Here is a 14,640-nt window from a genome sequence, read left to right as displayed (position 1 = left end):
CCTAGTCAAATCCCCATGCTCTTCTGACCTCTGTCACTGCACATTATATGTGACAGCTTTAGACTTCATGTAAGTGCAATCAGAATGTACCTGTGCACAGAATATACCTTGTGGCAGTCATAGAGGTGTATTGCTCAGATCTCCTTCAAGAGAGAATCTGCTACAAGAGAGTGCAGTTGTTTAACAGTCTCCAAATGTATGAGCTTCAGCGTCTGTCTTGGCTTTTGAGACATGACAATGTGCTCTCTGGGTAGCAGCAGTCAATGATTGAGCATGGATATGGTATAAAGACTTCCCATTTCTGGCCAGTGAGTGATTCCTATATGGATAACTCTGTATTGAAGCTTCTCATTGCACTGGAAAAGACTTTCCCACAGCTGTACTGGAGGCTGAGGCCCTTTCTACCCAATTCTCCATCCTTCACCCTCTAAATGTCAGGATTAACGGCTTTTCATGTCCACTTATATTCCCAGCAAATCTTTTGCACTTCTAACTCAAATTTGGCATCCGTTTCTTGAAGGACTCAACCATTGTCCTATTTTTTGAGTCTGGTTTCTCTTGCTCAACATTACGTTGATGAAATTCATGCATGGTTTTGCACATGCAGGTAGTTTGTTCTTTTTCTAATGTAATCTAAAAATGGTATACTTAGGCCAGGCGTGGTGGCTCACGCCTGTAATCCCAGCACTTTGGGAGGTTGAGATGGGCAGATCACCTGAGGTCAGGAGTTTGAGACCAGCCTGGCCAACATAGTGAAACCCCGTCTCTACTAAAAATACAAAAATCAGCTGGGTGTGGCAGTGTCTGGCTGAGACACTAGAATTGCTTGAACCCAGGAGGCAGAGGTTGCAATGAGCTGAGATGGCGCCACTGCATTCCAGCCTGGGCAACAAAGTGACACTGTGTCTCAAAAAAAAAAAAAAAAAAAAAAAAAAAAAAATATATATATATATATATATATATACTAGTTCTACTATAAGTTTTTGACATCATAAATAAAGCACCTGTGACCATGTTTGCAATGTATTTTGATAGATTTAAACACTCGTTTTTGTAGGTTTCATACCCAAAAGTGAAATTCTGGGTAATAGATTATACATATGTTTAGTGTTAGTCAAACATTTTTCCAAAGTATTTAAAAAATCTGTTTACACTTTTACCAACGATTTTTGAGAATTCCAGTTGCCCTACATCTTTGTCAACACTTCTTACTGTCAGCTATTTGTCTTTCCCTGTGACTGGTGGTTATTCACTTTTTGGTCAACCATCCATACGCTCTCCACTTCTGTAAAGTGTCTGTTAAAGTATTTTTTTTAACTTATTTTTAAGTGGTTTTTAGTTATAGTCTTACTGATTTGTGGAAATTCTTTACATAGTCTGGGTATGAGTCCGTGGTTGGTTAAATCTATTACAAATATCTTCTCCCAGCCTGTGGCTTGCCTTGTCGCCCTCCCCATATTGTCTTTTGATAAACATAAATTCTTCATTTTAATGAGGTTCAATTTTTTTCAATCTTTTATTTTCTAGCTAGTGTTTTTGGTGTCCTATTTAAGAAACTTTGCCTAAACAAAGATCATAAAGACATTATGTTTTCTTCTAGAAGCCTTATTTATTTATGTTTTACATTTAAATCTATGGCCCATTTCAAATTAATTCTTACATATTATGTGAGGAGGGGTCAATTTTTTAAAAATATATTTATCTAAACTTCATCTTTATAGGGTTTCTTTTCTTTTCTTTTTTGAGATGGAATCTCACTCTGTTGCCCAGGTTGGAGTGCAGTGGCATAATCTTGGCTCACTACAACCTCTGCCTCCTGGGTTGGAGCAATTCTCCTGCCTCAACCTCCTGAGTAGCTGGGATTACAGATGTATGCCAACACGCCTGGCTAATTTTTGTATTTTTAGTAGAGACAGGGTTTTGCCATGTTGGCCAGGCTGGTCTCGAACTTCTGACCTCAGATGACCCACCCACCTCAGCCTCCCAGAGTGCTGGGATTACAGGCGTGAGCCACCGCACCTGGCCTATAGGGTTTCTTTTCGTATTTGGTGAAAGTGCTGGGCTAGTTGATAGATTTTGTGGTGAGCTTCCTATCTAGGGCTTCTGAGGGCCCCCAGGCTCATTTCTGGCATGTGATATAGCTGCCCTGATCCTACTTCCCAGGCGAGGTCTCTAGCCAGGTGCCCACTGCCTTATCAAAGAATGTTGCTGTCAGCGATGGCCTGCTATGTGGGGTAGCCACTTAGGCCTTGCCTTCAGGGCCTGCTCCACGGAGACTGTGAAAAATCTCCAGAGCTTTGGGAAATCATCCAATATTACAGCTATTGCCACCATGCATGGGCTTTCTGCTTGAAATATTTACCACTGTTTTCCAACTCTAATACCATCAAACTCTCACCATTTTCAAGAGCCGAAAGAATCACTGACGGGGTCCTGCTGTCGGCCTCCAGGCCTCATCCCTCCAGGTCAAGCTGCTTCTTTGGTGATGGCAAATTGGCCTTTGTTGTCCTTCTTTAATCAGGTCCAAACTGCACAGGATTTAAAAGAAATTCTTTGAAGTTTCTGGCATTTATATGGCTTCCTTCCCTAGCTTCCAGTACTGATTTAAGATTTTACATATTTTAAATTTTCTAGGTCATTTTGGATGGAACTGGGAGGCAGGTGGTTCAAATATGTGCTCTCAGCCTCCAATATTACCCTTAAAATGTAGTAAGATGTGTTTTACTTTAAGCCTTATGAGAATTGTGAAGAGAACAATGCTCTGTTAGTTCTAGGAGAAAAGATTTCTTATTAATAGTAAACATTATTCATTAATATTTTTAATTAGTACTTAATACTCATTTATTTACATACTTGTATATTTCACTCTAGACTTTTCTAAGCTCCAGAAATAGTAAATATTATTCATTAATATTTTCAATTAGTACTTAATCCTCATTTATTTACATATTTATTATATATTTCACTCTAGACTTTTCTAAGCTCTAGAACTAGTAAACATTATTCATTAATATTTTCAATTAGTACTTAATACTCATTTATTTACATATTTATTACATATCTCACTCTAGACTTTTCTAAGCTCTAGAAGTTGTAAACATTATTAATTAATATTTTCAATTAGTACTTAATACTCATTTATTTACATATTTATTATATATTTCACTCCAGACTTTTCTAAACTCTAGAAATAGTAAACATTATTCATTAATATCTTCAATTAGTACTTAATACTCATTTATTTACATATTTATTATATATTTCACTCTAGACTTTTTCTTTTTCTACTTTTGAAATGTAGTTGAGATCTTGCTGTACTGTATCAAATTTTATGTTGCTTGTAAAACTTGTTATTGTAAAGTAAACATTTCTCCATGCTATTCATAATTTTTCTTTTAAATATGTGTTATAATCCAGTTTTTTAAAGTCTTCGTGTATCTGAATACATATCTGCATGTGTTTGTATAGACAAAGGAAAAATTATGGAAAGATATGCACCAGATTGGAAAGAGTTAGAGATATGGATCTAGAATAGGAGAGGGAGAGTATTACTTCCAGTTCACGAACTTCTATATTGTTTAAATTGTTACCGCAAAATGCTTTTTAATATAAAAATGCTATCAATTTCTTGGGTTAATTTCTCAATCTCTTGAGTTAATTCAATTTTTTGAATTAATTTTTAAATTCAATGGTTACATCGTATTTTATTACCCATTCCATTATGTTGCATGTTTAGGTAGTTTCAATTTTTTTGCATGACTTAAATGTCTTTATTCTTAAAGCTACACACACACACACACACACACCACACATACACACAATTGTTTTGTTTTCTTAGAATTTATTCTTGGAAGTAGAATCACTCCAGTGAGAATATTACAAGCCAAATGCTTAATCATTTTCCAAAATAATTTTTCACTTTTTATTTTACTAGCAGAGCATATAATTACCCATCTGTTTAAATTATAATTAGATTTGGTAGTTTATAATAGAAAATTAGAACCAACAGTGGCTCAAATACCTAACGACAAAATTTCACATACAATGCACAAAAACCCCTTCACAAAATTGTGAAATCCAGAGGTAGCAATACAGGGGATATGGCGTCCTTTGAAATCAGTAGACACCCAGCTTCTCTTTGTGTTTCACCATGCTTCCATCCACAAGGCCACAATATGATTGTTAAACTCTAACCATTGCACCCCCATTCCAGGCGGCTGGAAGGAGAAACGGGGATACAGAAAGAGGAATACCTACTATCTGAGCCTAGTTTCTTAAAGATCCGTTATTTGGCGGTCCAGTAACATTGACATTTCAGTGGTTTTATCTTAGTCATATGGACACACCTAGCTACAAGAGAGGCTAGAAAATATACCTTCTGGTAGAGTACATTACTGCTTCAAATAAAAAAAGGATTATGTTACTCAGTAAAAAGAGGAGATGGACTTTATACAGAAAACTAACATGTTCTGCCACACCCCAGTGGCTACCATCCTGCTCTCATCATAATTATGTTTTCTGGTTTTAATTGGAGCTATCGTTTGTCATTAGTGAGCTTTTGTATTTATCTACCTATATACCACAAGCAGAATTCTCCAGAAAGCAGACTCTGAGATAGACATATGTAAACAGAAAAGTCCCTGGGACCAATACTTGTGGGGCAAGGAATAAGCAGGACTGGACAACAGACGACAGAGGAAAAAGTTGGGCTGAGGGGCAGTCTCAACAAATATCTCAACTAAACTATAGGGAACTCTGAAGCTGGGATGTCTCTTCAGAATTGTTCCAAGTTTGACTGAGGGGGTCAGACTTTTATACCCCGCACTGGCCAGTCACTGGATGAAGGTTGACTGGGTAAAGGAAGCATGCCAAAGCAATTCCTGAAGCTGGGGGAATAAGTTATTCAGTCCAGAAGGGTAACCTAGGTGGGGAAATTTTATGTCCTTTTGTGATTTGTCTGTTTATTTCCTTTGCTCATTATTACAACAACATTAGACTTTTAAAAGCCAATTTAAAACTTCAGTGTAAGGGTGGGCACGGTGGCTCACGCTTGTATTCCTAACACTTTGGGAGGCCGAGGCGGACTGATCACCTGAGGTCAGGAGTTTGAGACCAGCCTGGCCAACATGGTGAAACCCCGTCTCTACAAAAAATAGAAAAATTAGGGCTGGGCACGGTAGCTCACGCCTGTAATCCCAGCACTTTGGGAGGCCGAGGTGGGCGGATCACGAGGTCAGGAGATCGAGACCACGGAGAAACCCCGTCTCTACTAAAAATACAAAAACTTAGCTGGGCGGGGTGGCCGGCGCCTGTAATCCCAGCTACTTGGGAGGCTGAGGCAGGAGAATGGCATGAACCCGGAAGGCGGAGCTTGGAGTGAGCAGAGATCGCGCCACTACACTCCAGCCTGGGCGACAGAGCAAGACCCTGTCTCAAAAAGAAAAAAAAAAAGAAAAATTAGCTGGGCGTGGTGGTGTGCACCTGTAATTCCAGCTACTTGGGAGGCTGAGGCAGAAGAACACTTGAACCCAGGAGGCAGAGGTTGCAGAGAGGCAAGATCATGCCACTGCACTCCAGCCTGTGTAACAGAGTGAGACGACGAATCAAAAAAAAAAAAAAAATTTCAGTGTTTCTTTTGTTTAAATATTTTGTTATTATCTGTTCATTAAAATTAGACGTTCAAGAATCTCCTATCCAGATTTCACACATTACTATTAATGGTATATTTGCTTCAAATCTCTGTGATCCTCTCTTTTTAAAAAAACCCCAAATCTTTACCTACACAGCTGAAGTCTCACCTCCGATACTTTCTCACTCTCTCCCCCTCTAGAAATGGCTTGTATTTTATTTGTAGCCTTCCCATACATGTGTTTATACTTTTAGCACAAATATGTGGCCATTGATTAATTTTTACAACTTAATAGATTATTAACATTTTAATACATAAATAATTTGGTATCTTTTTTTCTTTTTTGAGAAAGAGTCTCACTCTGTCGCCCAGGCTGGAGTGCAGTGGCATGATCTCGGCTCACTGCAGTCTCCGCCTCCTGGGTTCAAGTGATTCTCCTGCCTCAGCCTCTCAAGTAGCTGGGATTACAGGTCCATACTCCGACACCTGGCTAATTTTTTATTTTTAGTAGAGATAGGATTCCACCAAGTTGGCCAGGCTGGTCTCGAACTCCTGACCTCGGGTGATCTGACTGCCTCAGCCTCCAAAAGTGCTGGGATTACAGGTGTGAGCCACTGCACCCAGCCAATATGATGTCTTTTAATGAGAATTCAAAATAAATAGAACATTATATTTATAAATATTATGCCTAAATTTTCTTGCAAATCATAATAAAAAGATATCTCTTCACAAAGCTGCCTTTGTTTATTGCATTCTTATTGTTATCCATGTCTCTTTTTATTAGAAAATATTAAAAATTTTCACTTGGCAGAAGCACCAAAAGGAGTGGAAGAAATCACTTTACAAGTCCATGAACAAATCATATTCAACCCCTTCCACAATAATTCTTCTCAGTGAGACCAAGAGAAATTGGAATGAGGTGAAGTTCTCGGAGTACAAATTGTTCTGTATTTGTTAAAAAACAATGCCAAGTCTATGCCAAGGAAAAAAGAGACAATATTCAAATTACTAAAATCAGGAATGAAAAGGGGGACATTAATGTTGACTTTACATAAGTATAAAGGGATTATAACAGAATACATTGAACACCCTTATGCCAACAAATTAGATAACCTAGATGAAATCAACAAATTCGTAGAAAGACACACTTACCAAAATTGACCCAAAGAGAAATAGAAAATCTAAATAGATGTATAACAAGCAAAGAGATTGAATTAGTAATAAAAAATTTCCTCCCAAAACGTCTCAGGGCCAAATGGCTTCACTGATAAATTCTACCAGATGTTTAAAGAATTAACACAAATCCTTCACAAACTCTTTCAAAAAGTAGAGGAGAAGGGAACACTTCCCAATTCATTCTATGAGGCTGATACTACCCTGAAACCAAAACTAGGCAAAGACATCACAAGGAAAAAAGGACATACGTATCTTTTATGTATACAGATGCAAACATCCTCAATGATATACTAACAAACAAAACCCAGCAACATTTAAAAAGATGATACATCATGACTAAGTAGGTTTTATCCTACAGATGCAAGTTTGGCTCAACCTGTGAAAAGCAATTACTATAATATACCATATTAGTAGAAAAATTCAGATAATCATCACAATATCGCGTAAGTGTTTAATAAAAATACCACACATTTCATAATAAAAACTAGGAATGGATGGGAACTTCTTCAACCTTACAAAGGACTTCTACAAAATATCCAAAGCTAACATTATATTTAATGATGAAAGACTAAAAGCTTTCTTCCTAAGATCAAGAAGAAGATAAAGATATCTGTTTTTGCCAGTTCTATTCAGCATGGTACTTGAGGTTATAACCAGAGCAATTCAGCAAGAAAAAGAAGGAAAAGAAGGCATTCGGATTAGAAAAAAAGAAGTAAATCCATTTCCAATTGCAGATGATCTTGTATGTAGAAAATTCTACAGGATCCACAAAAAAGCTATTAGTATTAATATTAGTATTAATAAACAAGCAATGTTGTAGACAGAGGATCAATATACAAAAATAAACTGTATTTTTATATACTGGCAATGGACAAAATGAAATGAAATGGAAATAACTCAGAAACAAAGTTAACAAAAAACTGCAAGAGTTACATACTGAAAACTACAGAACATTCTGAAAAAAAAAACTTTAAAAAATCTAAATAAATAGAAAGATATTCCTGTTCCTAGATTGAAAACTTAATATTGTTATGGTAATATCTCCAAATTGATGTACAAATTCAGAGCAATGTCTTTCAAATTCTCAGCACTCTATCTCTCTCTCTTTTTAAGGAAAAGCTGTGTGGTACTGGCATTAGAGTAAACATATAGATCAATGGTATAGGACTGAAGATTTAGAAATAAACTCACATTTATGGTCAATTGATTTTTGGCTAGAGTGTCAAGATTATTCAATGGGGGAAAGATAAGTCTTTTCAATAAATGGTGCTGGTGCAACTAGAAATTCATACGCAAAAGAATAAAGTTGGATTCCTAACCTTACACTATATAAAAAATTAACGAAAAATAAATTAAAGATCTAAATGTAAAAGCCAAAACTCTTTAGAAACATAGATATAAAGCCAAAAGTGGTGGTGTATGCCTGTAGTCCCAGCTACTCAGGAGATAAGCCAGGAGGATCACTTGAGGCCAGGAGTTTGAGGCTACAGGACACTTTGATGCTTGCACCTGTGAACAGCTACTGTACTCCAATCTGAGCAAAATAGCAAGACCTTGTCAAAAAAAAAAAAAAAAAAAAAAAAAAAAAAAAGAAAAAGAAAAAGAAAGAAAGATGAAAGAAAAAAATAAGAAAACATAGGTGTAAATCTTTGTGACCTTTGATTAGGCAAGGTTTCTTAGATATAATACCATAAGCATGAACAACCCTGCCCCTACCCACAAAAGGCAAGTTGAACTTAATCAAAATAAAAACTCTTGTGCTCTAAAGGACATTATTAAGAAAGTAAGGTCAGGTGTGGTAGCTCATACCTGTAATCCCAGTGCTCTGGGAGATGGAGGCGGGAAGATAGCTTAAGTCCAGGAGTTCAAGTCCAGCCTGGGCAATATAGTGAGACCGTCTCTAAAAGAAAATAAAAAAATTAACCAGGCATGGTGGCACACCTGTCAACCTAGCTACTCAGGAGGCTGAGGCAGGAGGATTGCTTGAACCCAGGAATTCAAGGCTGCAATGAGCTACAATTGCACCACTGTACTTCAACCTGGGTGACAGAGCAAGAACCTGTCTCTAAAATAATAATAATAACAATAAAAGTTTAAAAAAAGAAAATGAGAAGACAACATACAGAATGGAAAAAATATTTGCAAATCATATATCTGATAAGAGTCTAGTGTCCAGAATATATAAAGAACTCTTACAACTCAACAATAAGACAAATAGCCCAATTTAAAAATAAGTACAACATCTGAATGGATACTTCTCCACAGAAGATATGTAAATGGCCAATACAATGTGAAGATGCTCATCATTAGCCTATCAGGCAAATGTAAATCAAATCCTTAATGATACACCACTTTGCAAACGCTATTTGATAGCTATAATAAAAAAGAAAGATACCAATAAACGTTGGTAAGAATGTGGAGAAATTGGAACCCTCATACACTGCTGGTGTGACTTTAAAATGGTGCAGCTGCTTTGGAAAATAGTTTGAGAATTCATTAAATGGTTAAACATAGAGTTACAATATGATCCAGTAATTCTACTCCTAGGTAAATACCCAAGAGAAATGAAACATATGCTCACCCAGAAACTTGTACCCAAATGTTTACAGCAGTATTATTCATAACAGCCCCAAACTGGAAACAACACAAATGTCCATCAACTGATGAATGGATAAACAAAATTGATATATTCATACAGTGGAATATCACTCAGTCATAAAAAGGAATGAAGTACTCATAAATGGCTGAGCTTTGAAAACATTATGGTAAGTGAAAGAAGCCAGTCATAACAGCCCACATGTTGTGTGATTTCATTTGTATAATATAGCTAAAGTAGGCAAATCCCTAGAGATTGAAAGTAGCTTAGTGTTTGCCAGGGTCTTACTGCAGAAGGGGTGGAGTGTGACTGCTTTTAGGGGTATGGAGTTTCTTTTTGGATCATGAAACTCTTCTGGAATCAGATAATAGTGATGGTTGCATAACTTTGGGAATATGCTAAAAACCACTGAATTTTACATTTTAAAAAGATAAATCTTATGGAATGTGAATTATATCGGAATTCAGATATAGCAGACTCCCTTTATCCTCAGGAGATGTTTCAAGACCCCCAGTGCATGCCTGAAACTGCAGATAGTACTGAACCCTATATATGCTATGCTTTTTCCTATGCATACATACACACCTATGAGAAAGTTTAATTTATAAATTAGACATAGTAATAAATTAACAGTAATAATAATGAAAATAGAATAACAACATACTGTAATAAAAGTTATGTGAAAGTAGTTTTTCTCTCTTAAAATATTGTATGTAATATTTTTGGACTGTGGTTGAATGTGGGTAACTAAAACACAGAAAGGGAAACTGGATAAGGAGGGAGTATTGTAAAAGCAAGCATCTAGCATCTAGGTGTTGTGAAAGGCATTCAGGAACATTCTTTCCATAAGAAGCAGTCTTGTAATGCTCTATCCAATAGAATCCCAATTTTATTTAAAAATGGCATAGGAAAAATTAAAACTAGGATATAGTAAACAATGCTCACCTCTAGACTATTAATCATTTCATTTGTCCTTTTTTACATTTATTCTTTAAATAGGTCAAGCTTAGATTACATGTCATGTAAAGAAATAGGAAAATAAAAATAAAAACAAAACAATTCCTAAATGTCATTGCTAGGAGCTTTTGCTAGCTGGTGGGAAGGGCAGTGGTAAGTAAATGTTTCACAGACCTTATTCCACTTAGAGACAAATGGTGCAATAGAAATCCCTACCTAAAAATTCAAGCTGGCCTAAGTCTAAACCTGTACGTTCAAAGTGTCTGCCAGTATTTTTGTGTAGTTCAGGGTAAAGATCAGGGGTGAATGGGTTTTCTGTTTGAGCAGGACTTGTGATGGGCAGTGTCTTTGTCACTAGCAAACCCTTGGGCCATAGTTTGGAAGTTGGAGATTGAAAAAAGGAAAGGAAGAATGGCATTAGGTAATCATGTAAAGGTCTACTTTCAGGGTTTATTTTAGGATAAGTCTTTGTAGATTGTCAGAGCTGTTAGGAAGATTTTTCCATTTAATGTGATTTAGTTTAGACAGTATGATATTTAAGAACTATTTGTCTTTCGGAAGTATGTGGGTGTGTGTTTTACCCACAGGGTACTGGAGTCAAGATCAGAAGATCTAAGTATATTCAGAAAGAGAATGAAGAGTCATATTGAGAGGTGACAATGTGCTAGCAGCCCTTGCTCACTCTGGGCACCTAATCATGCCACAGCCTCCACTCTGGCTGCGCTTGAGGAGCCCTTCAGCCCGCAGCTGCATTGTGGGAGCCCCTCTCTGGGATGGCCAAGGCTGGAGCCCGCTCCCTCTGCTTGCGGGGAGGTGTGGAGGGAGAGGCGGCGGCGGGAACCAGGGCTGCCTGCGGCGCTCGCAGGCCAGCTCGAGTTAGGGGTGGGCGCAGGCTCGGTGGGCCCTGCACTCGGAGCTGCTGGTGGGCAGTGAGAGGCTTAGCACCCAGGCCAGCAGCTGCAGAGGGTGCGCCAGATCTCCCAGCAGTGCTGGCCTGCTGGTGCCACGCTCGAATTCTCGCAGGCCTCAGCTGCCTCCCCACGGGGCAGGGCTCAGGACCTGCAGCCCTGCAGCCCGGCCATACCGGAGCCTCCCCCCACAGCCCCCCATAGGCTCCCATGCTGCCCAAGCCTCCCGGATGGGAGCTGCCCCCTGCTCTGTGGCTCCTGGTCCCATCTACCGCCCAAGGGTTGAGGAGTGCGGGCACACTGTGCAGGACTGGTGGGCAGCTCTGATGGCGGCCCTGGCGCAGGATCCACTAGGGGAAGCCAGCTAGGCTCCTGAGTCAGGCGGGGACTTGGAGAACTTTTATGTCTAGCCAGAGGATTGTATATGCACCAATCAGCACTCTGTCTCTAGCTCTGGGGGCATTCCTGGATGCACCAATCAGCACTCTGTATCTAGCTAATCTGGTGGGGACCTGGAGAACTTCTATATCTAGCTGGAGGATTGTAAATGCACCAATCAGCACTCTGTGTCAAGCTCAAGGTTTGCAAATACACCAATCAGCACCCTGTCAAAACGGATCAATCAGCTCTCTGTAAAATGGACCAATCAGCAGGATGTGGGTGGGGTCAGATAAGGGAATAAAAGCAGGCTGCCCCAGCCAGCAGCAGCAACCCACTCTGGTCTCCTTCCATGCTGTGGAAGCTTTGTTCTTTCACTCTTTGTAATAAATCTTGGTGCTGCTCACTCTTTCGGTCAGCACTGTGTTTATGAGCAGTAACACTCACCATGAAGGTCTGCAGTTTCACTCCTGAGGCCAGCAAGACCACGAACCCATCAGGAGGAATGAACAATTCTGGAGGGGAGGAACAAACAACTCCAGATGCGCTGCCTTAAGAGCTGTAACTCTCACCACGAAGGTTTGCAGCTTCACTCCTGAAGCCAGCGAGACCATGAACCCACCAGAAGGAAAAAACTCTGAACACGTCCGAACATCAGAAGGAACAAATTCCAGACACACCATCTTTAAGAACTGTAACACTCACCGCGAAGGTCCGCGGCTTCATTCTTGAAGTCAGTGAGACCAAGAACCCACTAATTCCAGACACAATGTCTCCACTTGACCCTGGCAGAGGGACCTTGAAAATTTTGGGAACTGGGTCACCAAAGGCTACTCTGGATGCACTTGTAATCTAGAGTGAATAGAAAATTCTATAATTGCTATTCTAGATAAAATTACTCAGATTTGAGAACTGGATTCCTTTTAGCTATTGTGTCCTATGTATTGTTCTGGTTGTTGAGACGAATTTTTGGGCAAGGCAGGCCATTGTGGTGGTGAGGAGGTTGGGGTTTAAGTGAATGAAGATTCTCATTGTGAAGATTTGAAATATGACCCTGACTAGGAGAGGAAGGGACTAGAGGAGTCGTTCCAAGCCAAAAAAGCCAGCCCAGGCCGGGCGTGGTGGCTCACACCTGTAATCCTAGCACTTTGGGAGGCCGAGGCAGGTGGATCATGAGGTCAGGAGATCGAGACCATCCTGGCTACGATGGTGAAACCCCGTCTGTACTAAAAATACAAAAAATTAGCTGGGAGTGGTGGCTGGCGCCTGTGGTCCCAGCTATTCAGGAGGCTGAGGCAGCAGAATGGCATGAACCTGGGAGGCGTAGCTTGCAGTGAGCTGAGATCATGCCACTGCACTCCAGCGTGGCAGCAAAGCTTTTGTCTTCATTTTTATTTTTGAGTAGGTAATAAACACATTGAGTACAAGATTTAAAAGCTACCCAAAGCATATACTGTGAAAGGAAGCCATGCTCACTTCCCGCCTCCTCCAGCCACGAGTTCTCCCTAGAAGCAATAATTGATACCAGCTCCACAGGCATCTTTCTAGAGATACTTCCTCTAACCAACATCAAACCTTGAGTATAGATGTTACACCCAACAGCCTCATGTCAATGGTGCTCTGAGGAACTGAGGGGTGAGACAATGAAGGAAAGTGCAGCCTGCCCATCCCATGCCCTCCTGTGGAGCCAGCTTGGTAGTCCCAGTATGGTTTAGGGTGGGGAGCAGGTAGTTGTCTAGGAGTCTGAGGTGGTACCAAGCACCAGGGTAGGAGGGAAGCTTTCATCCTGCTCTTATAAGAATGAAGCTGAGCCACTTGGCAAACATGTGGATCAAATCAAGAACCACTACACTCACCACGAACACATACAACAGGCATTTTTAAGCTGTTAGAGCCACACAATTATTTTTTCCTACAACCTTTGACTTCTGTTGGATCGCTCTGTGCTCTTCCACACTTCTTTCACCTCTTTCTCTAGGCTTCACCTCTGTCCCTTTATTAGGTCAACATGTGTACTTCTTGCATTACTGTATCATTTATCTTTATCCCAAGAAGTATGTAATTTTAATAGAAAAGAGAGTTCTCATTTAACTCTCTAATGACACAATTTTTTGACTATTTAAAGCAAGTCATTTAGCCTTTCTGAACCTTAATTCTCACATCTGTAAAACTGATGACTACTTACATATTTCCCAGGCTTGCTGAGTAAAGCAATTATAAAACACTCATCAATGTGAAAAATAAGGTAGAAAGGTTCTGTTCTCCATGCTTCAAAAACCTTTGCTGCTAAGAAAGCTGCCAATACCTGCTTTGGGCATTGTGGGTGCTGCAGACTAGGAGCTCCAAGGCATGTTCCCAATGCAGAACAACCAGTCCCAGAGAAGATACACTATGGGAGATTCCACTGGTCTTACAAGAGAGGTGTAAGTGTAGAAGAACCTCTTTCTTCCAAAGAAAGAAGAAAAAAGGAGATAAATTAGTACAGCCATTATGGAAAACAGTATGGCAGTTCCTCAAAAAACTAAAACCGGAACTACCACATGATCTAACAATCCCACTACCAGATATCTCCAAAGAAAATGAAATCAGTATGTCGAAGAGATACCTTTACTCCCATGCTTAGAGCAGCACTATTTGCAATAACCAAGATATGAAAACAACCGAAGTGGCCATCATGTATATAATTGATATGGTTTGGGTCTGTGTCCCTGTTCAAATCTCATGTCAAATTGTAATCCCCAGTGTTGGAAGTAGGGCCTGGTGGGAGGTGATTGGTTCAGGGGCCGATTTTCCCCTCGATGTTGCTTTCAGATAGTGAGTACTTGTGAGATTTGGTTGTTTAAAAGTGTGTGGCACCTCCCCCATCTCTCTTTTCCTTCTGCTCCAACCATATAAGACATGCCTGCTTCTTCTTCACCTTCCACCATGCTTGTTAATTTTCCTGAGGTCTCTCCAGCCATGCTTCCTGTACAGCCTGCAGAACTGCAAGCCAATTA

This window comes from Pongo pygmaeus, chromosome 2 (assembly GCF_028885625.2).
Source record: "Pongo pygmaeus isolate AG05252 chromosome 2, NHGRI_mPonPyg2-v2.0_pri, whole genome shotgun sequence".
In the NCBI taxonomy this organism is placed as follows: Eukaryota; Metazoa; Chordata; class Mammalia; order Primates; family Hominidae; genus Pongo; species Pongo pygmaeus.
The sequence above is the reverse complement of the archived record's forward strand: the minus strand, read 5'-3'. Positions refer to the sequence as shown.